We start from the raw sequence: 27,752 nt of genomic DNA, 5'->3' as shown, positions 1-27,752 counted from the left end.
ATATAATGACTTTTATAAATTAAAAAATCACTTCTCAACCTATTATGTAATGTAATGTCCTTACTATTAGGGTTGGTTTGGGATACGTAATACCTGCAAAATTAAGATTAGAATCACAAGAATAACAAAACTAACTATAATATTCTACACTCTAATTTAACCCCAATCTTACGGATGTCTCCAGATTGGGCTTCCTAACTCATAGCTACCTTGATGTTTTCCTAGGAGCACACCCCTTAAGATTCTTCTTAGACGGGCATCCTCTATCCAAAGCCAATCATATATGCATATGTTGACATCATCAGAATATTCTAGCACATTGATTCTCGGCCATGGCGGTCAATGGAGATCCTAATATCTCACATGCTCCATGCTTCGAGTCTCATTAATATCCATAGTGTTAACCCCATGAGCTAACACAATATTATCCACAAGTATGATTCATTAATATAAATAAATTCATAAACATAATTAAACAAATATAATCCATAAACATACCTTTCTTACCTTCTTCTTTTCCAAGAGTCACAACCTTTCATAATACAAAACCTTTGAAAAGTCACAACACTTCATAGTTATAATCCTTTCGAAAAGTCACAACACTTCATAACTAAAATCCTTTGGAAAAGTCCCAATACTTTATAATCACAATATTTTTGAAGAGTTGCAACTATTCAAAATTATGACCTTTTCGAAGATTCACATCCTTTCAATATCATTGATACCCTTTCAAAAAGTCACTTCCTTATTTTCTTCATATTACTTTCCTCTTTCATTTTTCCTTTTTGAACTCCTATCTTCTCCTCTTCTCTTTTTTCCTCTCTCTAAAATAAACTCTCCTCCCTTTTATATCTTAATTTTGAGGAGTCATGTCTATTTGTTAAAACATATCTTGACTTTTCATTTGATTTAATTGATTTATATTATTCTATGTTATATTATTTATTTACTTACTTATTTGTGTTTATTATTATTTGTTATTAAATTCTATTTAGAAAGTTAACACACTTTTTACAATATTGTCTCTTGTATTTAATTTTATTTCTTTGTTTACTCATTGGAATTTTATTATTTTTTCATTATTTAAAAAATCATACAAAATATTATTTAATTGATAATATAGATTAAATAATTATTATTTCCTATTTTTATATTTTAGTATTAGTTTTAATGACTTTATTATCATTATTTATTTAACAACATTGTATTATCTAATTATTACTAAAATTCTAACTTAAAATGGGGATATGACAATCCACCCTTTCTCAAATTGCTTGTCCTCAAGTAATTAGATATTTTCTGTTGAGTTGAAATATATATTTCTTTTAGTCGAAATTCTTAGGTTGCTATCATGAATATGTTTGAATCCTTTCTAATAGTCATTAGCTTTCTACATTACTCTTTCATATAAATTATTTTTCTAGATCCTCTTTAACAATACAGGATGGCAAGATCATGCTATGATACCATTGTCATGTCCTCACTATTAGGGTTAGTTTGGGACAAGTAATACCTGCAAAATAATGATTAGAATCACAACAATAACAAAACTAACTATATTATTCTACACTCTAATTTAACCCCAAACTTAAGGATGTATCTATTACAAGGTAATTGGTAAATACTTGCTTGTTATTAATAGAGACCGAGAGGTCAATTTATACAAAAGAATGATCGTAAAGAATAGAAACATTCTATTCTAAAGAAAGAAAACTAAAGCTTAAGATATTTACAAGATAACCATTAACTAATAATAGACGACTTCATCTATTATTGTAATACCCTCCCTTAATGGTTAATCTATCTAACACACCAAGCTGTCCTCTGAATTTGACAAACTTATCAGGACCAAGAGGCTTGGTGAGAATGTCTACAATCTAATCTGTGGTAGGAACATACTGCAGAGCTATAGTCTCGTCTTCAACCAGCTGTCGTATGCAATGACAATGAACATCCATATGCTTGGTTCATTCATGGAAGACTGGATTTCATGCCAACTTGATAACGCCTTCGTTATCAACAAACAGAGTAGTCGGTCCTGCTGGTGACATCTGCATATCCCCAAGTATCCGACGAAGCCAAACAGCTTCACATCCTACCTTAGCAGTCTCTCTGTATTCAGCCTCTGTAGAAGAGAGAGAAACTGCCTATTGCTTCTTGCTGGTCCATGTGACTGCACTGGATCCCAAACTGAACACATATCCAAATGTTGATTTTTTATCTTCAACAAAGCCTGCCCAATCTGAATCTATGAACCCACTGAGTTTAGGATTAGCACTCCGAGAGTACAGAAGTCCATAATCTAAAGTGCCCTTCACATAACGAAGCACACGCTTTGCTGCCATCCAATGATTAGCCTTAGGAGTTGTCATAAAGCGTGAAATATAGCTAACTGCGAAGCTAATATCAGGCCTAGTAACAGAGAGGAAGATGAGGCTGCCTACTAGTTGCCTGTATGTAGTATCATCAACGAAAGAAGAATCAGACTTTGTTGATAACTTGAGACCTTTCTCCATAGGTGTAGATGCAGGTTTGCAATCCTGCATTTGGAATTTGTCTAACAGAGCCCTAGCATATTTGGACTAAAAAATGAATATACCAGAAGACTGTCGCCAAACTTCAACACCTAAGCAATAATGCATGAGACCAAGGTCAGTCATATCAAAAGACTGGCATAAGTTCTGTTTGATTCCCTGAATCAAAGATGCCAAACTACCAGTGATGATCAGATCATCCACATAGATAACCAAAAGAAGGATGTCACTGTCACTAGTCTTGATATACAAATTTGAGTCTGAAAAACTCCTCTTGAAGCCTTGATCACTGAGGTACTTATCAATCTTGATGTACCATACCTGAGGGACCTGCTTCAAACCATAGAGAGCTTTTACCAATTTGAGAACCTGATGGTCTTTACCAGCAACCTTGAAACCAAGAGGTTGCGTCATGTAAACCTCTTCATGGAGATCACCATTCAGGAAAGCACTCTTTACGTCCATCTGATGGACCTTCCAGCCAAACTGTGCTGCCATGTCTAGGACTAATCTGATGGTGCTCATCTTTGCAGTAGGAGCAACGGTCTCCTCATAATCAATGCCCTGACACTGAGAAAAACCCTTCACCACTAAACGAGCTTCGTACTTATCCAAAGTACCATTTGATTTGTATTTGATTTTGTAGACCCATTTGCAGCCAATGGGTTTCTTCCCTAGTGGAAGATCAAAAAGGACCCAGATGTTGTTCTTCAGCGAGCTTTGGTGTTCAGATGTCATAGGTTGTTCCCACTATGGAATTCCTTTACCCTCAAAATATGTTTGAGGTTCAAACACACTGTGAATGTTGGCCATAAGAGCAAAGTTAACAAAATTTGTAGTTTTGCTCTTTTTCTGAGCAGTTCTCCCATCAATGAGCCCATCATCACGAAGATCAGCAAGTGTCTTAGCCCACCACTTAGGCCGGATAGGAGAATGACCAACAGTAGTACTAGGAGATGCTCGATCAGTAGGATCCTCATCAGAAGAAGTTGGATCAAACTCAAGTGAAACATCGACAAAGAGAGGTGATCCTGCAGGAGAAGCTGGAGGTGTCTATACAAATATCACTGGAATAACTGGAGCTGCAGAAGTTACTGGAGCCCGCCCATCAGGTGGACCTAATGGAAGCTGAACTCCCAAATCATGAGCTTGCATAGGCTGGTATGCTGGATCAGGAACAGGAGAAACAGGCATGAATAGTCCTCGTTGCTCATCAAAGACTACATCACGGTTGTATATGAGATGAGATGTCTCAACATCTATCAAGCGATAGGCTTTGTGAAGACTACTATATCCAACAAGCATCAGTTTCTGACTCTTGGCATCCAACTTGGTGTGTGAAGCATCAAGGATCCAAACAAAAGCAACAGAGCCAAAAACCTTCAGGTGACTGATTCTGGGCTTGCGACCTGACTAAGCCTCTTCTGGATTTTTACCTTTGACTGCCACTATGGGTGACCGATTCAACAGATAATCTGCAGTATTAACTGCTTCTGCCCAAAACTGCTTTGGAACATGTCTTAGTTCGAGCATGGAACGAGCCATCTCAGTGATTGTCCTATTCCAACATTTAACTACACTATTTTGTTGTGGCGTATGGGGTGTGGTGAACTGGCGTTTGGATGCCATGTGTATCCAAGTAGCTGGAGAAAGCATTAGAACAAAATCCCCCCCCATTGTTTGATCTAAGAGTAATAATAGATTTCCCAGACTCTTTTTCAACTAAGGGTTTAAACTTCCGAAATATAGTAAATGCATCTGATTTCTTTTTAAGCAAATACACCCACATTTTTCTATTGAAATCTTCTACAAACAACAGAAAATACCTGAACCCAAGAACAGAAGGAGTGGCCATAGAGCCACAGATATTGGCATGAACAAGCTGAAGTACCTAAGAAGCACGCCAAGAATCGCCACTGGTGAAAGGTGTGCGATGTTGCTTCCCAGCTTGACATGCGTCACAAACTCCAAGGTGTTGAGTCTAAATCTCTGGCAAACCAAGAACAAGCTCATCCAGAGCACGCTGTGAGAGATAATGCACATTTAAGTGCCCATATCACTGATGCCAAAGTGTGCTGACAAAAGATCGCCGAGCAGCCATAGCTAAGTCCTGAGAATCACCAAAATCAGTAAGTCTGAAAAGACCATGATCCTCAAGACCTAGTGCAACAGTAGACTTAGTCGCCCGATCAGTAATGATGCATTGATGTGAACTGAAGGTGACTGCCAAGTGTGGAGAATGTCGCAGCAACTGACTGACTGAGAGTAGATTTAGTTCCATCCCTGGAACATTGTACACATCAAGGAATATGAGATTCTTCCCAACAAACTAAATCTGAATGTTGCCTTTACCGACAACCGTGTACTCTTCACCACCACCAAAAATAATAGAATCTGAATAAGGCTAGTAGTAAGTAAACTAGTCTCTACAGTGAGTGAAATGTCAAGAGGCACCTGAATCAATGCACCAGGCAGATGACTTGACATGATCGGCAGGTATTTTAGCCATAAAGGCATAAAAGGAAAATTCTGCTTGCTCAGTGTGCTCTGCACTGTTTGCTTTGGGTTGCGAACCTGATTGCTTAGACTAGACAGCTAAGCGTTTCCGACATTCAACCTTCATGTGACCATACTTGTGATAGTAGTTACATTGAATGTTCTTCTTTCTGGTACCATCGGATGCTGGAGCAGAAGACTTCTGTTGAGATGGTTGCTAAAACTTGCCCTTATCCTTCTGAAAGGATTTCACAGCAAAGGCTTGCTCTGTGGAGGTGGAACTGGAGCTACTACCAAACTGTTGTTTCTATCGATCTTGCTAAAGCAGCAGGGTGCAGAGATCAGTGAACTTCAGATCAACACCAGTAGATGTGATGTTGAGAATCTCGATAAAATGCTCATAGGATTTTGGTAAACTCCGAAGAGTGATTACCACAATATCCTCTTCCTCCATCTTGCGACCGATGGCAAGTAGCTAATCACGGATTCCCTGAATCCGATTCAGGTGTGCCTGGAGCGTGGTGTGCTCATCCATGACAATAGAAAACAGAGTACTTTTCAGAAAGAAGGCCTTACTCTTGTCAGAAGTCTCATGAAGACCTTTCAAATGTGTCCAAATTTCGACAGTTGTCTTACTAGATGGAAATTGCGAAAGCTAATCATCAGCCACAAATAATTTGAGAAGCATCACTGCCTCTCGATTATTCGAATCCCATGTATCTTGATCAGGACCTAGAGAAGTCGAACGCTGCATAACACCCAGAACAAGTTGATCAGTGTTCCGATATTCAAAGATTGCAATGATGCGTTGCTTCTAGGTTCCATAATTGCAACCATTGAATTTGGAATTATGCTCGAGCAGAATATTCGTTAGAGATGCCATGACACATTTTTCAATCAAAAACTATGAAAATCTGTGAAGGCACGTTCTTCAAAGCAAAAATACAGAAGACCCACAAGAATCAAAGTGACCCAAAAGAGAGCTCGAAAAACCCAGAAGGAATTTGCTGTCATTTTTTGGATCTACTGGCTTGAAAATTGAGGCACAAAAAACGAGGCACCCAAAAAAACGGACGACAACCCAATTGAGCTCTCAAAAAACCCACCAAGAATCTACAAACAAAAAAAATTTCGACCCCAAAAAATAGGGTTTCGAGCAAAACCCGAGCTAGCAGCAATGAAGTTTGATTTTGTAAAAAAATGGTGGTTTTTTTACAATCGACTGAAATCCAAACGCAAGCCAACCATGCACAGACCTCCAGTTGTGCTTAATGTTCCAGATTTTACCTTCCAAAAACAGGCGGATTTAGGAAAGCGCAAAGACGTGATTAAGGGAATCACAGAGCCGGTTTTAAAAAAAGGTCTAAAAAAAACACGACCGCTGAAGTGAGGGTCTAGTCATGAGCTGAGAAGCAGGCTCTGATTTCTTCCTCAAAATGCAAGTTTAGCCAACAACAAATCGCGGGTTTCAAATGCGGTTTGCAACTCGCATTTTGCAAATTTGTTGAACGTGATTTTCCTCTCGAAATTCATCTCCAAATCTCATATTCCTTAATCGCCATTTCAAACCTTAATCATCAGATTTCGTCAGCAATTTGTTTGGAATGCAATTTTCAAACCCTAGCTCGAATTTCTCCAGGCCTAATCTGATTTGAATTTCTCCAGGCCTAATCTGATTCGAATTTCTCCAAAGAAAAAACCGTAGGCAAGTTTTTGAGAAATTCGACTGAAAAACTTTTGAAAAAAAATTTAAGTATTCGCTCTGATACCATATTACAAGGTAATAGGTAAATACTTGCTTGTTATTAACAGAGACCGAGAGGTCAATTTATACAAAACAATGATCGTAAAGAATAGAAACATTCTATTCTAGAGAAAGCAAAAAATGAAAGCAAACTAAAACTTAAGATATTTACAAGATAACCGATAACTAATAATAGACGACTTTATCTATTATTGTAATAGTATCTAGATCGGGTTTCCTAGCTCATAGCTACCTCATCATCTTCCCAAAAGTGCACCCCTTAAGATTCTTCTTGGACAGGCATCCTCTATCCAAGGCCCATCACATATGTATATGTTGACATCATCAGAATATTCTAGCACATTGATTCTCGGCCATGGCAGACAATAGAGATCTTAATATCTCACATGCTCCATTATTATTTTGTGATAGTAGTCTAATTTAAAATTATTGTGGGTTTTATGATGGCATCTTGGGGCTCATTTCAAGCCATTTAAAGTATGAAGACCTTATTTTTTAGACCCAGATCTAGAAATATTAAGAACGAAGGTGATTTTGTTTTGAAAATTCACCGTAAATTCTTAGATCTTTAATCACATAAATTTGACATTGTCAAATCTTCACAAGGTCATTAGGCATCGAAAACACTAAGTTTGATACTTGAACTCATCCATGGGGGTAGAGTATCAGGTGTGTCTTCAAACATTTTGAAGGTGGTTTTAAAGGTAAACATGATTTTGACGTATGATTATACTATTCAAAGTTCACAAGTGGATCTAAGGACATGAGGTTTGGTTAATTTAATCAGCTGTTTGGACTAATCTAGAGCCAAGTCAAACCAATTTTCAAAATCGTCCTAAGAAATAAAAGTATGTCAAAATAATAGTTTATTGTCTTGTTTGATCTGCAGCTTGATTCCTAATCAATATTGAAGCCTTGGGTCGTGATTTGAAATGAATTTGCTAGAGTATGGTTAATATAAAGGGATCTTCAGGCTTGTTTCTTGGTCTTCGAAGGTCGGATTTCAATGAATTTTTAATTTCCTCACTTTTTACTAAGTATTGATCAACCTATGGGTTCTTCAGTTTCTCATTGCATATTCCTGGTGATCATTTCCTTCCCTGATTAGGTTGTTAAGATAAAGTAAGGAATTCATGGATAAATTCAAGGACTTTCAGGTCTGAAAATTAATATTTTCTTTTAAGTTCTAAAAATCCTTACGAACATCAAGCTTTGAATAGGACATGGTAGAGCCTAAGGGGTTTGCAGTGAGGACAATACTGATTAAGAAGCTATCCAAGGGCTTATATCTAGAGAATTCAATGGCATCAAAGTGGGGAATAGTTGCAGACACTATTATGGAACACATTGATATGTGGAAACTAAGGAGGAGGATGTATGAATATAGGGACCATCTGCCTTCAAAGATAATAATATATATAATAAAGAATGGACTTTACCAGGCAGCAAGTTTCCCTTCACCCATCTAGTGCAACAAGCTCATGGTTGAGTGTGCAAAAAACTATGATCCAAACACTAGAATAATTGCAGCTAGAGGAAAGGTGTTTGCATTTTTGAGTGAGGAAGCAGTGCGAGAGACATTTGGAATTGCCTACTACTCCATGATGCAAATAAAGACCAAGGAACAGACTAAGACAGTATATCATCAGAAGCTGGATGTTGTATGGACATTATTAATAAAAATTGTATCAATGAGCCAAGGAAACATTATTTGAAGTTACCAAAGAAGCTAACAAGTGAGGACTTCAAAGATGAATACAGTGACCTAGTCTTCATGCTGAACAGAGTTATGGGGACACCTTAGGAGGGCTTTTTTGACATCTGGATGTTCTACTTAATAGAGGAGATAGCCATTGGAGAAGTAATGATACATTGGGCAAGAATAATAAGTGACAACATAGATACACAGTTGAGATACTTAAGGAGAACAAGGCAGTTCTATATGAGTTCCTATGTAGTCTACCTATTGGCAAGGAATATAACGTAAAAACCCTCACCTAGTTATAGCAAAATCAAACCCATTCTTCACACTACCCCGGTGTTGGGCATTTTGTTAAACGCTTGGCAAGTAAAACTTGTATACAATGTCAAGAGTCCAACTCTGAAAAGAACATAATGTAATTGAACTTTTCCCAAACAATTATATCATTTATAAGATTTCAGAATAATCCAAACTTTGAGATTTGTGACAAAAATATAGTTCTGAAATAACAAGCAACTCACTCCAAAGGAAATTCATCAAATATTACAGCTCACTGAATTTCCAGAATTTTACTCACTAATGGAACAAATAACTAGTTTTGTCAATTTATTAATTTTGAGATGATGAACAACCTTGCCAATAATCAGAATACAACTCTAAACAGTTGTTGGAACCTGTAATGAAGATAATGATGTAGCCGTCCCCTCTAATTACCATTTGCAGCTGCCTCCACCATTTGCAAACCGTAGGAATACATAATTCCCTTCTGCCTTAACGAATTCGGCTTCAACACAACTCCCAGCAGCTGTCATCTATTATATATGAGTCCAACTACCTCTCACGACTTGGTCTGATCTCCCACGCAGCCAATCTTGAAACCACAGTCCAGTCTAGTGTCACACTAGCTTAGACACGGCCATCCTATCTGAGACTGATTGATCTGCTATCTAAATGCCCCAATTTGATGCTACAGCAACCAGCATTTAAGCTGTGACCCTCAGAAATGTCAAATACTGCCTCCAATGTCCTTGCATTTTTCAGAGATTGAGATCGTAGGTGTCACAGGTATATCCACCCAGCCTGGTATTGATTGGGAAGGCAGTTTGAATGTTCAACGCCTTCACTGAAAACAAAACAACAGTCCCTCAAGCAATTCGAATTCACAATTGCTATCACTCAATATGAAGGAAGAACTCCTTTAATTTTCTCTACAATTAAGCCAATATTACTTCTCTGCCACACATTAACTCCCAGCCACAAACTATTACAATAAGGGAGAATAAATGAATAACCAGAATCTATTGAAATCACTATACATCAGCAGTGACTTCAAAGAATCTTCAGAACTCAAAAACCCTTATACAACAGCAAGGGCACAAATTTCAGAACTCAAGAGAAAGCCACAAGCATAATAATCAAATATATAATCAAGCGTGTCTTTCCCAATGAAATGAACTCTCATTTATAAGCTTTCATAACCAAAAGTTTCCATAAAACTCCACTTCAAAAAACGTGGAAGTTTCCCAAAAGAGCTCAACACTAAAACTTTCCAACTTGTTTTTTTGGAAATATTACTTAGTCATTATTATAATAATATAAACATTATTATAATAATGCAACTCAATGAATAATAAATAAATCAGAGCTCATGCAATTATAACCTGAGTAACCGCAGGTTACGACCAACTGCCAAGCCACCCATTGCACTGCCAAAAATAGCAACTACAAAAAATAGACTTACTAAAAATAGTAAATCCATAACTGAGACCCCCAAAACGCCTTGTCAACTCACAAGGGTCGCTATGATGAGCTAACTCTATCAACCGCACAGACCGGCCAAAAATAGGGACATTACATATAAAGTATACAGGCCTCATATGCAAAGGCGTGATTGGGAATGGCAAGGATCAATTTAAGTGTGTGATTGTTATCCTGAGTTGCAGCTACATAAGAAGGCAAGTTATAGGAGGATTGGTGACATGTTCACCATGAACATCACTCGCACAGTTCAGGGAGAAACATATAGGAGGATATCTAAGGATGCCATTGCATTGATCGAGCAATATGGAAATTGGTATATCCAATCCCAACTTCCACCTATTTCAAGATCCAAAGATCTTCCTCAGAACCCTACAAGCTTCCTAAATATCCTATAGACTAAAAGGGATTTTTCGAGGAGGTTAGACAACCTTCAGTATTTGATATAATGCAGCAGGAGAGGCACAAACAAAGAATGCCTTCCTCCATCACTCTAGGGAAAATGCTTGAGTCTTGCCCTTCGTTATAGGCAACCGGAACAGCCAGTGCAGAGATGTAGTTCTACCAATTGGGAACATATAAAGCAAGGAAGGATTTTGACCCATACCAAAACATCCAACCCACAAAGGCCTGAAATAGAAGCACAAGGTAGGTCGGTATTGAAGATTATTTGTCAAATCTGATGGATGAGGAGGCAGCAAGAGGAAGATGTGGTCTAGAATGACAAAGAATTTCATTAGAAGATGTGGAGTTTTCCTTATTCATGACTAGGTTGAAGATGGTGGTAACATAGATCATCTTAGTTATGGGTATGAGAAGAGAAAATCAATTGAGCTGCCTAACTAGTCACTAAAGGAGAAACTTACAAAATTAGGCGCATTGATGAGAAGAGCGATGGATAAAGAAAAGGCATTCTTTAATGAGCACGTAAAGAGATTGATAAAACAAGGTATCACCTTCACCTATGCAAAGATGAAAAATGAGGACTCTTCTTTCAAGGGTGATGAAGGAACCATCAACACTTCAAGCTTGTGCATTCAGGATGCAAAGCAAACTTCAAAGGTAGGGGGTAAAGTATCAAGAACATCACAAGCATCGAGTGATAAGGCTATCAATAGGGAATCTGGGAGCCAAAGGCATGTACCCATCACACCTACTCCTATTCCTAATTCTTCATCAACTAGGACACAGATAAGACAGGCTTTGGCTTAGAATGGAAGAGCTGAAAATTCCCACTAAACTTAGGGCTGCGACACATAGATTATATGAGCAGGTCATTGCTAAAATTAGAACTATGGAAGAGATGTCAAATAGCTTTAGCAACAATATAGGGGTCAAACAAGGATGCCCCCTTTCACCTACCTTGTTTTGGTTATATATTGACAAATTAGAAGAATGTCTAGACAAGAACAATGGCGATAGGGTCTAGCTGGCTAAGTACGTGATTAAGTTACTTCTTTATGTGGATGACCTCATTTTGATTGCTAAAACTATGGATGGTTTGGGGGAACACTTGAAGGTGCTTGAGGCCTTCTATTAGGTGGTCCGGATGCAAGTGAACACTACCAATACCAAGGTAATGAATTTCTCTTTGAAAAGAAACAAGAGGCAGCAAAACACTTTTCTTTTCAATGGCAACCCATTAGAAATGGTGGACGAGCGTCAAGTAGTAACACCTTGGGGTTGATTTCAACAACAAGCTTAGTTGGGAAACTTGTAGAGCAAAAATAATTCGACGATGGAAAGCGCTATACTCCTTACAAAATAGATGCAAGATGCGGAATTATGGGAGTGGAAAACCAAAAAAGTGCTCTTTGGCTTGTTGGTTACCCAGTGATCCTCTATGGATATGAGATTTGGGGCAGCAGCATGTCGGATCAAAAACGGAGACAAGTAGAAAGAATCAAAAAGCATCTAATCATCAGCAGTCTCAAAATTAAAACCACGGTTCCCTATCCTATTGGCGGAAACGGGCATCTTCTCATTAGAGGCATCAGCAATGATTAAGTTATTATGCTATATACAAAAAGCCCAAAGTTTGGAAAGCCATCGTTGGCCTAAGCTAATCATGGAAGAGAAGTTGGATAGAAGAAAGAACACGTGGATGAAACAAAATGTTAAATGGATGGAAAAAATGGAATATCAGTATACATGAATGTTTGAATAACAATAATGAGATAAAGAAGTTTGTGAAGAAAAAAATAGGAGCTTTATATTTGGCAAAACAAAATGGGCACAAAAAAGACTATTATATCAAAGAATTTAACCCAACAAGGGCCCATGAGGAGAAAACATACGTAGGAGCAAATATCAAATGGAAAGCTAAGATGCTCATTGCGCAACTTAGGATAGGGTCTCAACATTTGAGGTGCAAAATGGGCATATGGACGATACCCAAAGAAGAATGGGAGGAGAGAATATGTTTGTATTGCAACATAGGAGTGGTTGAAACCGAGCAACACTTTCTCATGGAATGTCCAGCATACAATGACATCCACTCCACCTGTCACAATATTCTAGCAAATGACAAGTTAGATACTCTTTTTGGGGAAGAGTAGTTCGACAAGACAGCAAATTTACTATTCAATATTCACTGTCGAAGGGAAAACTTAGAGAAGTAACTCCAAAAGGCCTAATGCTTTTATCGTGTGGGGGTGCTTGTCTTTTGTCTTGTGGGTCCCATAGGTTTCTTTGGCCTTGCGGACGTTATTAAAATCGTTCATTCATTCATTCAGTGCAGGCTGGAAATACTGAGATTTTACCTTAGGAAAGTCTGGGAGGTAATTTCATCCTCGCATTCAGTAAAACAAGATCTATAGATACTGCCATCCTCCCCTATAGTACAACTGATAGTGGATTTGGGTGAAGACATGAGATAACCTTATCCTAGCACTCAAGAGGTGGAAGATGAAGTCATCTCAACATTGAAAGGATTTGATGAAAATGAACAAATGAATGATAATATGGATTTATCCAAGGTTCTAGAATGGCCAAGAGAATGCATAACGAAAAGGATAAGGGTAGAAGAGGTTCTCCCTATAGATGATATTAATACATTTTTTAGTAGAGTTGGGAGAGCTAGGGAACCCAAACCAGCTAGGAAGATTCATAGGATTACGAGGGATGAGAATCTTGCACAATGCATTTGATTGTTCCTATAAGAGATAGGAATGAGGATGAAATTACTCTTAATAATTACCATACACCCTCATTCCATTTTGGGCCAACAATTAAGGAGCAAGAGTTTCAGGAATTGAGAGGCAATGTGGATACTATAGAAGAAAGAATGAGTAAATTGATAAAGGAAAGAGATGAGCTACAAATGGACAACTTGATGATGAAGGAGATCATAAAAAAATATGTGAATCCATCAAGGCATGAGAACACTACACTTGTTCCATATCCCCCTGCCCCTCAGGATTTGCATGGTGTTGGTGGAGTGGTGAAGGAATGGGCAAAGGATATCAAAGAACAAGCAAAAAGATTTCTTACTAAGATAGTTCAAACACATGAAATGACCACAGTACTTATAGACAAAATGCAAGGATTGGATAAGATATGGAAGGATTTCCAGGCCATCAATCGTAAGGTTATTCCTAGTCTCAAGGCATTAAGGACCATCCCCACATCAGTCCTAACTCTAGAGGAAGTTATTGACGGAGGAAGCGCATACAATTTCGCCAATTGACATCTCTCAATGGTTACTATGATGACTACATATAACCATGTGTGCACACAATATGAAGATATTGAGGGTCCTATCCAAGGGATATATTCAAGGGTCCTTGTTGTGATCAAAGAAATGCTTGGTCTTGACTATGACTCCTCCTATGAGTTAGATTTGGATGAGCTAAAGGCGAGAATGGAATCAATTTATTTCAGGGACGTAGACTCTCTTCATAAGAGTCGCTTTAATGGATTCCTCTCACTTATGATTCTTATAAATATTCTACAGTGGCACACTTCAGTTGGATAGCATATTAGACTCTTGCATGGAAAAGTTACAGGTTATGGAAATGCTACATAATAACCTTCTTAGTATTGACATAGAAGAACTTAGAGCGATTTTACTTAAGTCCAATGATTTTGCTAAAAAAAAAAAAAGCAGAAAGTAGTATACATCTTGGATGATAGGTTGTACAATGACACCGTGGTTTTTTGCTTCCTATTGGTCCTCAAGCCTTTGAATTTTCTCATTGGCTCATTTTGTGGTGCTTCATTTCTATTGGCTACATTTGGTTTCCATAATTAGGATTTGTCGTTGATTAATCTAGACCATTGATTTCAATTTAGTCTTGGTCATTCATTGTAATTGGGACTCCTTTACAAACCTCACCCCCTCTCATTTGTAAAGGAGGTTGTTTGATAATTGTTGCTAAAATAATGCCAAATTTGCTCTACTTTTCATTGTTTTGTCTTACGTAGTGAATTGTTGTGATCTACATAGTGAATTGTTGTGATCAAATTTGCATTATTGTAGGGTGATTGACATCCCTCATTTAGATCAGATTTTATTTCAAGTGCTTAGAACAGAATTTATTTTAAGTAATTTGGTTAGGTTGAATGAAAGTAATTATGGATGTTGACTTTCTTGACTCAAACAAATCCAGGCCACTAGCCTCTTGTTGATTGTAAGTGTGCCTTGTGTGATTAGCTGATGAATGAAAGTACTTAACTTCAATTGGTATTGAATCTTTAGTTTGCATTTATTTCATGAGATTGAAGAAGAGATATTGATTTGAAAACCATTTGAATATTCCTAGGAAGCTTGCACTAGGTGGGTGGAGTCGCCGATTAAGCTGCATCTAGTAGAGTCCAAGTTCATCCATACTTCCTTGCATTCATAGGTAGAAGTACAAGTACAAGTAGTAGAAGTTAAGAGTTTAAGTGTAAATTGAGAGTTGTAATGAGCCCTATTGGCTCTCAAACAATCTATGTTGAAGAAATGATTTCTTTTTTTGTTTTGTGAAATTTTGCAATTTTCGATACACCAATATAGCAGCAAAACAGAAGATATTGCAATAATAATTTCAACTCAAATATTTGGATATTACATAGGGAATATACAGCTAAAAATTCCAGATTTTAAATATCAACTTAGATACTGAGTATTTTTACAAAATACCAACAACCCAATTGATAAAATATCCCCTATTATCTAAATTAACAATACCCAAAAAAAATTAGAAGTTACCATCCATGAACTTACATATAAGACATGCCTTGAAACCCTCTAAAATGAAGACTAGCAGCAGCAAATTAATTCTTCAACCAACAAATGCAACTGAAGATATGGAAAAAGCTACTCCCAAAGTGCAGGAAGAAAATAACGCCTAGCAGCAAATATAAATGGGTGCTCAACCAACTCCAAATTAGTCAGCACACAATTTGATATAACAATTCTTGTGAATCCCTTCACAAATTCCAGAACAACCTCCAGCAGAAAGAAAAACTAAACTTTTCCTTAGCAACAATTAATACAATAGGAGAAATGACAAATTGTATACCTCAACATAATTTGCCAAGCAATCTTGAAATAATTCTCTAAATTGAACCTACAATATTTTAACTGTAGATTCCAAACCCTTATACTTGAACAAGGGCACAAAAATTCAGAACTTCAGAAGTGTCACACAGACATCAAAAAAAAAAAATTCAATCGGATGCCTTTCCCATCAAATGGCCTCATATTTATAATCTCCAAAATGGCACAAGTTTCCCAAATGAACTTCACTTTGGAAGCTTCCTCCACACCACATTAAATATAATAAAGTACCATTATAATATAATTTATTAAATGCTTTTGGCTCCAAAAATGACCTTTTCCACCATAACATAATATTCTAACACACAAGGCCAATGTTTCTATACCCACGATTTAAAACTTTTTGACCTATTTCCAAAGAGTTATGATACTAAGGTGACCAACATACAACACAACAAAAATAGCAACCTCAGCATATTTAGATGAATAATAATAATAATTCACCCGTCTTGCAAAAATAACTGAAGAGGCATCAAAATCAAAATCTGACAACACCAAAGTAATTCTAATGAAGAAAGTCAATGAATGAACTTAACAAGGTGACTTACTATAACTAGACGCTCCCTCCAAGATTCTTGGATCCCAAACCAGAAGCCCAAATTAAAAACTGAGAGCATCACATAACTCCTCTAAGTCAACAGAGCTCATCGGAACCAACGGTTTGACTAACTATAAATAGTAGGTCCCTCAAATGGTGCCAAAACACACCATAGGCTGCTGGAAAGCCTATAACCCCACAATTGAGACCATCAAATCCCACTATCATCTCACAAGGGTCGTGATGGTAAACTGACCAAGCCAACTATAGGAGCCCGCTAAAAGTGGGGACATTACAAGAGTACAAGAGTTGAAAATCAAAAGCACATTTTCATTGCACAATGTAAAGCCAAATCACTAGAATCAAGTTGACAAGTCTTAGTGAACAAAGTAAGCCCCCTTAGTGATCTAGCAAATTGCATCAGTTCAACTGAGTTAGTGTCCACTGCTAAAAGACATTTGTAATCATTTCATGATCTTACATGCATTTGTAGTCATTTCATGATCTTACATCGCAAGTTTATCATAAGTGACCTTATATCAAGAGACGATTGAGTGTTCATTGTTTTGTCTTGAAACATTGAGTATTTGATTTTGCATGTTGAAGTAAAATAAAACTCAAATCAACGGGTAGGTTTATTGATTTTAACTTAATGAATATTATCTATTTCATTATTATTGTAATATTATTATTAAAATAATTTATGATGTTTTAATTTTATTGATATCACTATTCATGCATTATATTATTATTTCCATTCATTAATTTAATATTATATTTATTATGTTCTTTATTATGACAATCATAATATAAATAATTAAATAATAAATTATTTTATAATTTACTATTATTTATTGTTCATTAATTTATCTTTAATATTTATTATTAAATCCTATTCTAGAAAATGGAGACATCGCAATTTTCACCGATTCGCAAGAAAATACTTCCCAAGAATTTCAATAATTTTTTTCTTATTAATTCACAAATGGGAACTCAAATGCATTATACTCCAAACTCCAAACTCCAAACTAAATGAATCAAATACAACTTTATTAATTAGTCACAACGAGTATGCATTGCACTTGGTTACAAATTTTGACACATTATTATTTTCATTCATTAATTTAATATTATATTTATTATGTTCTTTATTATGATATTCATAATATAAATAATTAAATGATAAATTATTTTATAATTTACTATTATTTATTGTTCATTAATTTATCTTTAATATTTATTGTTAAATCCTATTCTAGAAAATGGAGACATCGCAATTTTCACCAATTTGCAAGAAAATACTTCCCAAGAATTTCAATAAATTTTTGCTTATTTATTCACAAATGGGAACTTAGATGCATTATACTCCAAACTCCAAACTAAATGAATTAAAATACAACTTTATTAATTAGTCACAACAAGTATGCATTGCACTTGGTTACAAATTTTGACGCATCTTCTCTGGAAATCATGGATGACAAAATAGGATGATAGAGTGCAACACTGTTTTGAAAAGAGCTCCTACGGACAGAAAGTTGGTCTGTGAATTTAAGCACTTCTTCTATTGTTCTAATAAGGGAACAAATCTTATGAGAAAGCCCAATCCTGCAGGATGGCAGGAAACTACTCTGATACCACTATATGAACCCCAGCAGGTTATCAATTCTTGTTCTGAATTGTATATTTTTCGAGAGGTGTGTTCTTTTAGCAATTTTTGTATTTTCAAAGTTGAGCAATTACACTGCATGAAAATGAATAAAAATCTTCAGAAATGTGCACATATATCTGTATTCACAATTTTCTATATGCAGATACTTATAGCTATCAAATATATAAGCAACAAATTTGTTTCCAAATACTAAAGTACCTGGACTGTTTGTAGACAATGCTAAATAAGCCTGGTGATGGTTGCCTCTTCCTAGAAGTGCAGAAACCCCTTATTATTGAATGCTCAAAGTGTAATGTGGGCTTTGCCAAGAGGAATGAACTCTCTAACTGCAGTTGATGCAGGCTCACCAAACTGAATCACAGCATCTGAAGAATCAAACAGTCTCCCTGAACATTGCCACTGTCACCATACTAAATAAAGCTTCAATATTAGGCTGTGTGATGTTGATTAAATTCACCAATCCCCAACTTGTGTTTCTTTTCCAGAATATCAAGCACTGGGTTCCCTCACAGTTCAAACCCTTTTGTTGCACAATCACAACCTCTGGTTGAGGTTATAGCCCACACAATTCACTAGCTACCGTGAAGCCAATTCAGAGTGTGATTGGTGTTGAGAATTATCAATTCCCCCAGCTCTCAAGTTCAGAAAAACCTTGATCAATAGCTAACTAAACACAAAACTAGAATAACCCCAATAGGTTATTACTTCTTCCAACACCAAAAATCTTTATACTTCAGTTGTTTGACATTTCGTCAAACACTTTGCAAGCAAGGGTCCTCCGACTGATATAACTTTTCAGATTGCTGCAGTGATTCTTGTTTGGATTTGCCTCAAAGAGAATGCTTACAAAAGACTCCAAATTGTCTAAACAATGACCTAACATAAATATGCAACTAATTTTGGCATATATGAGTTCTAATCATGAAAATGATCACCTACAGCCAACTGGTATTTTAACAAACAATTGGTATGCAAGCTAACTGGCTGATACGAAATGATATATTAACGCTCAAAGACAACTATTAATGACCAGCAATTGTATCTCCTTAATTGAGAATGAGTGTCCAATACAATATTCATACTAAGTTAGCCCAGACTCTTGGCATTTACAAAGATATCAAAATATGATGATTGCTGGTAAAGTAATATGCACCTACAGCTGCCAATGAAAACTAATGCAACACTAAATATCTAACTTCAATACTCCCCTACAGCAGTACGCTAATCACATGCATGATTAAATACAACTAAAGCCATGGATTGCTGATACCATTGTGAGAAATGTAAAAATGAATGATGTATCTATTAATGAATGATAGGTTTGATACGAAATGACAATTACAACAACACTCTATAGTGAAAGGCAACTATGAAAATACACATCAGACCTGGCATATGAAGTTGCCTTAGAGAATAGATGTATTGCAATACCACTGAACCGAAATTAACCTCCTCAAGTGCCCAAGTCGTGCCTCTCTAGCTGCCGCCCCTGATTGTAGATGGCTGTAATAATTTTCTTTGCTTTTTCGAATTTGCTTTTTCAGATTGCTTTTTTTTTTGGATTGCTTTTCCGGACCTGCTTTTTCGGCCTGCTTTTTCGGTTCTGCTTTTTCGGCCTACTTTTTTCAGACTGCTTTTTCGGCCTGCTTTTTTCGAACTGCTTTTTCGGCCTGCTTTTTCAAACTGCTTTTTCGGCCTGCTTTTTCAGCCTGCTTTTTGTACTCAAATATTTTTTCTCAATGTAGCACAAATAGAAGACTAAAGTATCTTCCTCCCAGCTGCAATAATTCAAGTGATATTTCAGACCCTCAAAATTGCATACCAATTGAGAGTTTTCGTTTTCAATGGCCAGTTGTGACTACTGCAGAAACCCTAGGCTCCACAATGCACATCAACAAACATCAACATCAAAAACAACAAATCTGGATGATTAGAATGAAGCCCGGGGTGCCTATTTATTCTTTTTCCTCCACTTTCTCCAGAAGCTTCTAGAACATTATTTTATTTTATCTATTAAGTGACTTTATAAAATATTTTATAATTCAAGTCACTTTATTAGATTTTTTTTTTATAAAGTTACCTTTTAATATTTATTTATTTGATAACTTTATAAATAATTAACTTAATACCACTTATTTATTTAATTAAAATAATTAATTAGTCATCCTCATAAAATATTCATTATTTTGGACAACCTAATTAATTAAATTAATTAAATCAAATTGCCTCCAAAATGGGGACATGACAAAAACAAATGCAGAATGATTCCCATTCGAACTCCATCTTGGTCTTAAAAATACCATCTTGCGAAAATTGATCATATGACTTCCTTCTTACATCAACAAATTCCATCTTCAGCATTACTATACATGAAATTCACGATGGTTTTTGCAAATATTCCAAAGTTTGAATTATAATATTCAATTATAATTACTCTCCTTTTACAAAGCTCTCAAGTTTGAGTTATAGTATTTAATTATAATTCCTCTTCCAAGACATGACGTCAAAATACACTTATAAAAGTGTCATAAGGTATATAGTCATTACATGCAAAAAAGCCTCCATATTATTATTAATTAAGTGAACTTAATTAATAAATCGTTAAACCAATAGAAACCTCCACTTTTGCTTAGGCATCTAAGTCCACTATGTTCAATAATAATTAATGCACCTTTAACACCTTAAAGATAAGCCTTTAGATTTTAATTAAGTAAAACTTAATTAATGATTACTAATCGAATATATGGCTTATGAACCCTTTAGTAATTGATAAAAAATACAAGTGCTTCCTGCTAGAACCTGATGCCTCAATGACATGCCCAAAATAGTACTAGCTCACAACGAAGAGCAACACTGACCACTGGAGTAGGAATTATAGTCTCTAGCATGACCAATGAGACCTCCCAACCCCAGATTAGCCTACAAAGGTCACTAAAAAGCTAATCCTGACTGCAGCTTGAGGTGAGCTAAAATAGAGACATTACATTAGACTTGATCTGCAGTGAATTTAGGGGCTGATATCTGATTTCAACCGAATTAGGGACTGGTATATCAGATCAGGCCCACACATTACCTCCTTGGGAGTGATTTAGGTCCAATCCATTTCAATTTAAACTCTGATCTGCAATTTCAAGGCCACACACCTCATTATGGGGCCATATTCCATCAAATTTTTTGCCCAGATTAAGGATTTTGTTGAACTCCAGGCCCATGTTTCAGATATGGGCCTATGCTTCAAATTAGGCCATGCATTGATAATTATGAATCCATGTGCTAGCTTCTGAGTCTGATTTAGGGTCAGATCATTTAACTTTGTGCCCGGATCTGGGACCCAAGCGCACACGCCTGAGATATAGGGTTGTATGCTTAGAGATTTGAGCCCATGTTTCATTAATGAGGCCACACACTGACTTAAGGCCTGATTTAGGCCTTGCCTTATCTGAATTAAGTCCATATGCCAGCCTTTTGAGACCCATTTGTTTTATTTAGGACCTGATTTATTGACATTAAGTCAGATTTAGGCCTCATCTTACTCAAATTCACGTTTCCTCGTTATGGAGCAGTTTGGGGCCAGATCTATATCTTGGGTCCCACATTTGTCAATGATGCCACACATTGTCCCCTTTATGACTGGCCATATTCAATTTCAGTCCACATGTTTTATTTGGGGTCTATACTTTGAGTTTTGAGCCCACACATTTGGGCTAAAAAAACTGGTCTCATCGAGTTTGGGCCTGAATTTGATTAGTAAGGCCCACACATTTCATTTAATGGGGGCATTTTAAATTGATCTTAGGCTCAAGCATAGAGCTTTGAGCCACATTTCAGGTTAGGACCCATTGTAGGCCTCTCATTTGGATCAACCCTAGGCCTAGAGTTTGCAAATTAGGCCCGTAAGTTTCATTTTAAGGCCTTGCTGATTGGATGAGGCTGTATATGTTTGATATAGGGGCTGCAAGTTCTAAGTAGCTCTCATTGATTTTGCATTTGAAGTAAATTTAAGCCTCTAAGGCCATTTGATCTTGGCAAAGGGGCCTTGTGATTCGTTGACATTTCTTACCTTCCCCATTTTGTATTGTTTCTCTCTTCCTTGATTAGATTCATGAAGTTGAGTTGCTTCCCTTGTCCAATAAAACTCAGTTTCTTCCAATGCCACATGGGGAGGTGGAATCCACTCCTCAAAGTAGCAACCTTGTCACGTGAAAAGATGGAATCCATTTCTTGATGTGTCAATGCCACTTGAAGAGGTGCAATCCACTCCTTGATGTGGCGACCTTGCCACTTAAAGAGGAGGAACCCATTCCTTGATGCGGTGACCTGTAAAGGGGGAATAGCATTTTAATTATAACAATGATTTTTATTTCCTGTTCATGGTAATTTTACTTAGGAAAAGTTTTTAGTATTTATATTATTGGCACAATTTTAATTTAACTTCTAATTTTCATACTCAGCCAAATTTTACCATTTCTGCTCAATTTTCACACAGCCAAATTTTGTCAATTTTGCTCCAATTTCACACAACCAAATTTTGCCAATTTCCCATTTTTGGCCAACTTGATTTTTTAGAAGGCTTGAAATACTTCAAATTATTGTCCAAGCTTGCTTTACCACCTAAACCTATTGAAGCAAAAAGTGGGGTCCCTATTTGCAATTGGCCAATGGTGTGAAAACGTCACAACAAGGTCAGGACTTATTTCTTAGCGAAATAATAAATATGCCCCAGTCAGCCGTTATTCAATAGAAGCAGAATATGGTGCAGCAAGTATAGGAGTCTTCATCACATATTAGAAGGATTGGGAGTACCCCAAAACCAGCCTATCATCCTCTGTTGTGATAACCAAAGTGTTCTCAAGCTTTTTCGTAATCTAGTGTTTCATGAATGGACAAAGCATACTGAAGTTGAGTGTCACTTCATACAAGAACATGTTCAACAAAACAACTTCTAGCTTCAATTTCGCTCCACACAAGATCAACATGCTGATATCTTTACCAAGCCTCTTGCACATGTGAAGTTTGATACATTTCAGGGTTCTCTTATTAGTAGTCTAAAATAATGATGTGCAATGACCCTCGATTAAGGGTTAATCAATGTATTATAATTGTTCAAGTAATGTAAAGAACATGTCCATTATAATCAATATAAATCATTAATTAAATGTTATTTACATTCATTGAAGATATATAGTCCATATATATAATTAATTAATAAATGACATAAATAATTAATTAAAATTCAATTCATATTACTAATAACTCTAAACACTATTATCATTAACCAATATATTAATGTTATTAATGTCAATTAATAAAGGAGAATCGGCAATAATAAATAAATGATATGGGGCACAAATTAAGGGATAGGACGCGTCCCAATGTGGTTCCCATCGAATAAGAGTGGGGATACATATTATAAAGACGAAGGAAGAAAGGAAACATCAACATGGGGAGTGAACATATTTGGCATCTGATAAAAGCAGGGAAGATTGTAAGTTAGGAGATAGTAAAAGGAGGACATTTCCTCTAACACCAAGAGATTAACAATGGGACCAAAGTTAAAGGGGTAGAGCCTTCGACCCCCATGTGAATTAAGCAAGGGAAAATATTAGAATATTCCTTATATAAGGAGTATAATGAGTCGAACACGTACGATTAGGTTCAGAACCACTTAAGGTATGGACATATAAGGTATTTTTTATATTTCAATTCATTCATATGAAAAATGGATACTGTAACAACCACTTTTCTCGGGTCTTAACTAACAACTAACATATCAAATAATTACAGTTATTACTTCCTTTCCATAGGATGACAGTTATATCAATTACGTTCATGTGTATGAGATTAACAATTACAATTAGTTAAACAGATATTTCATAACTAACAATTGAAAATACCATCAATGAATTTACTATGGAAATTAAAATCTACATACCATGGAATTCGAAACCAAAATCAATCTAGGGATGCTTCTACAAACACCCAGGTCAATCCACAAATATCACTTACAATCAAATGACAATTACCATTCAATACCACTATATCAAAATCAAATGATGATTACCATCAAATACCACTATATCAACTAGGGCATCAATTACCATTGGATCATTTAGGGCATCACATACCATTGTATCAATTAAGGCATTTATTATCGTTGGATCATTTAGGGCATCACATACCACTGTATCAATTAGGGCATCAATTACCATTGGATCATTTAAGGCATCACATACCACTGTATCAATTAGGGCATCTATTATCATTGGATCATTTAGGGCATCACATACCACTATGTCAATTAGGGCATCAAATACCACTGTACCATTTGGGGCATCAGAAACCTTTGTTTCATTCTTTTTCTTCCCATTGCTAACTGTGGCAATAACATAAGATTGGAAGATATGCTCACAATCATTATTCTTATAAATGAAAGACTAAAATCACAATCCTATAGATATCTTTCATATTTAGTTGGAAGGTCAACCGATCTAAATGGTTACCAATTACATTGACGAGAAAGGTTGCTTTCATCAAAGGAAATAACCGAATTCAACGATATAAATTAATACATCATATCTTCTACTTGTATAAATATCCTAAACGTAAAAATACTTGTTACCAATAAATGTTTGAATGCTCAACTTATCTTTATCTAATGCACGTCCTGACATCTCATGGAGAGAGGGAACATTGTCGGGGGCTTAACCTCCCAACCACGAACCTCAAACTTATCCCCACACTTTCTCTAACTAGAAAGGCCCTCCCTAGCCAAAATAGACATGGAACACCTTGTCAACCACTAAGCATCCTGGTACTTAATCATACCACTCGACTTGACAACAAAAAATGAATTGGACATGCATGAGCTATTAAACGATTTTCCTTTTAAAAAATAATATATAATTGTTATGTCATTTCTGATTTTGTTTCCATGTTATTGCAGATCTCTTATCACCTCTTCACCTTTTCCTTGGCCATACAGTCAGGTGAGTCCCAAGTGTTTGAATCTCAGAGCAACCAGCTCTTTCTGTTGATTCTCAACTGATATAAGAATATTACATGTTTTCAGCATATCGCATTTCTGTGACCTGAGAAATATAATCTTAAGACTTGCAAAATAAATACCATTTGATTCTGACATTCAGCAGTAAAATAAAGATGTGATATCATAACATGAACAATTGGTCTTGACTTATCATGAGAAGTTCTAACTTAAGTAGGAACTATCCGATGATATCAAACAAGGATGATGTACGGCATTTCAAGGAATTGTATCTTACTGCAATAAATACAAATGCAATGGTATCTAACAAAACACATTATAAATCATTTGGATATGGTAAGTCAATCACATAACCTGGTAAGTTCGAAAGGTAATTGAGCCTTGGTTGGATGCTATCAACCAGTTCCTTCATGAAAATAACTTCGAACACAAATCTCAATGTGATTATCAATCACATCTTTCAACAAAAGTATTTAATGAAATGGGAATATTGTGGCAAGAAAATATGCAGAGGGAAAGAACACGAGGAAAAATGCAGAGAGATATCATGAGGAAAAATGCAAAGAGATATTGTAAAGAATGAGACTCAATGGTTTTGTATATTCTTGGTTTCTCATGGCTTCCATAAATAAAAGGCTTTCCAAGATCGCCAGTTGTAACTCATGATCGCTTTTAAAATATTTTCTTTCTTGATCCATCGAGAATCAAATGCCAAATGTACATTTCAGCCCCCTTATGAAGAAATAAATAAATAAATATGGAAAGGAACTTGAAGGTTATAAATCAAAAGAATATTATAAACATATTTATTTACTTGCACATAAATATATCTTATTAAGGTGGCAAATAGTAAATGTTTATCCAATGTTGTATCTTTCAAATATGTATAACTAAATACATGTTTCATCTTGCAAAGATTTATTTTATCTTCTTATCCATGCATTTAAATGTACGTATTAAATAGATAAAATCTTGTATAAAAATAATACTATGATGTCACCTTTAATTTATATCTATGTGTACGTACATAAATATGTATTATAATGATGTGGTGAAAAAGTCAACCAAAAGCCATTTGAGGTACACATTAATCAAGTTAAAATGATTAATATTTTAAATGTTTATTTAATAGCTCATGCATGTATAATGTGTGTATCATTTTTTGCAATCGCTAGGTCCTAAACCATGGTGATTCATGATTCATACCCATTTGCTCAGTGATGGTGATGCTCATGTGCCCAATTCTCTTCTGACAATGCTTCCAACCTTTTGACGTGCTCCCTACAGGGAAATTCTCCACAATTAAATCATATTACCATAACAAGTTATTAATCATAAATAATCATTAAGGCTAACCACCTTTTCAATTCCATGAATTCATGATAAATAATCCACTAGCATGTTATCTTCATATAAAATTATAACAACTAACCATCTTACCATTTCGCAGGATTATAACAAATTTAACTGTCAACTGACTTCATGTGAAACTCAATGGCTATATGAACATTTTTAAATTGAGTCAAAAATTGGGATGTAAAAGATACTATAATTAAAATAAAATCAAGGTCATCGGGAGACGGGGACACTTGGAGATCTCCAGTACTGTAACTGGTACTAGTATAGCAATTTTTCAAAATCAAGAGACGTAGGGTACTTAGAGATGGAAAAAAACAATTTAATAGTTTAAAGAGTCTAATACTAAATACAAAATAGTAATACTATAAAATAATAGTAATGTCACATTAATATAGAGTCAAATATTTAAAAACTCACATAATCACATTACTGCATTTTATAGTCACAAGGTTTGAATTCGAATTCAAGTTCGGCAATCATAAAATTTGAATGAAATTTGACAAGGGTAAAAATTTGGAAAAAAAAAATCGACATTAAGTTCTAGTGTTATATATATATATATATAAGTATTTTGAAATATTAGTAAGATATCCACAAAATTGTCACAATAGTTAAACATAGCTAAATAACTTAACTAAATAACTCAATATCAATTTAAAATAAAATGCTATTATATTAAATAATATTATTATATTAAATATCATAAAATTCGGATGAAATTTGGAAAAAGTAAAAATTCGTTGAAAGTTGAATCTCATAGATGAAATTCGACGAATCCTATTATAATGTTCCTGTTATAAAATGAATCATTTTATCAAACTATTGTAACGGACCGATTGATTTAATGTATCTCGGACCCATTTTTATTTTTGTTTCTGTAATTGTATCGCCATCGGCTATCTTTGTACACCCTCGGAAAGTTGTCCCCGACAAGTAATTAAGCACGGCGTGTAGGTTGTCTTTAGGTATGCTTTTTGGATTATTTCTTTATTTGCAAATTCCTGTTGGAGTTCTGGATTGTTCGCCATTTCGGAAGTGAAAGATCTTCCCTATTTGGCTTGTGCAGTTTCGGTGGGATTCAACCCTTACCCTATTCCGTTGTTGCATGTAATACTTCGCTCGGATCTGGGAAATCGAAGCATCATCTTTCGGCTATTATTCAATTTCAAGTCTCTATTATGGTGTGGATTTTATCAAGATCTATTATGTTTTGTGTATGAAGAAGATTGTATTTCGTATTGGACTTAGATACCTAACCGTGTGGCCTCTTATCATTTCCCATACTGCTCATTCCTCACCCATACGGCCCATTTCCATCCATCCATATTATTCAATACTTCATTGTACGGCTTGTGTTTTTGCCTACCGTATGGCCTCCCAGCT

The 27,752-nt window shown here is 35.7% G+C and overlaps 1 protein-coding gene across 3 annotated transcripts in view; it reads right to left on the bottom strand.

Annotated features, from left to right (window-relative positions):
• Window positions 1–27,752, bottom strand: part of LOC149529680 (uncharacterized) — a 196,810-nt gene that overhangs the window by 146,742 nt on the left and 22,316 nt on the right. The gene's annotated exons all lie outside the window — the stretch shown is intronic.

This window comes from Cupressus sempervirens, chromosome 11 (assembly GCF_028749045.1).
Source record: "Cupressus sempervirens isolate cs-2001-9-10 chromosome 11, ASM2874904v1, whole genome shotgun sequence".
Lineage (NCBI taxonomy): Eukaryota > Viridiplantae > Streptophyta > Pinopsida > Cupressales > Cupressaceae > Cupressus > Cupressus sempervirens.
The sequence above is the reverse complement of the archived record's forward strand: the minus strand, read 5'-3'. Positions and strand labels throughout refer to the sequence as shown.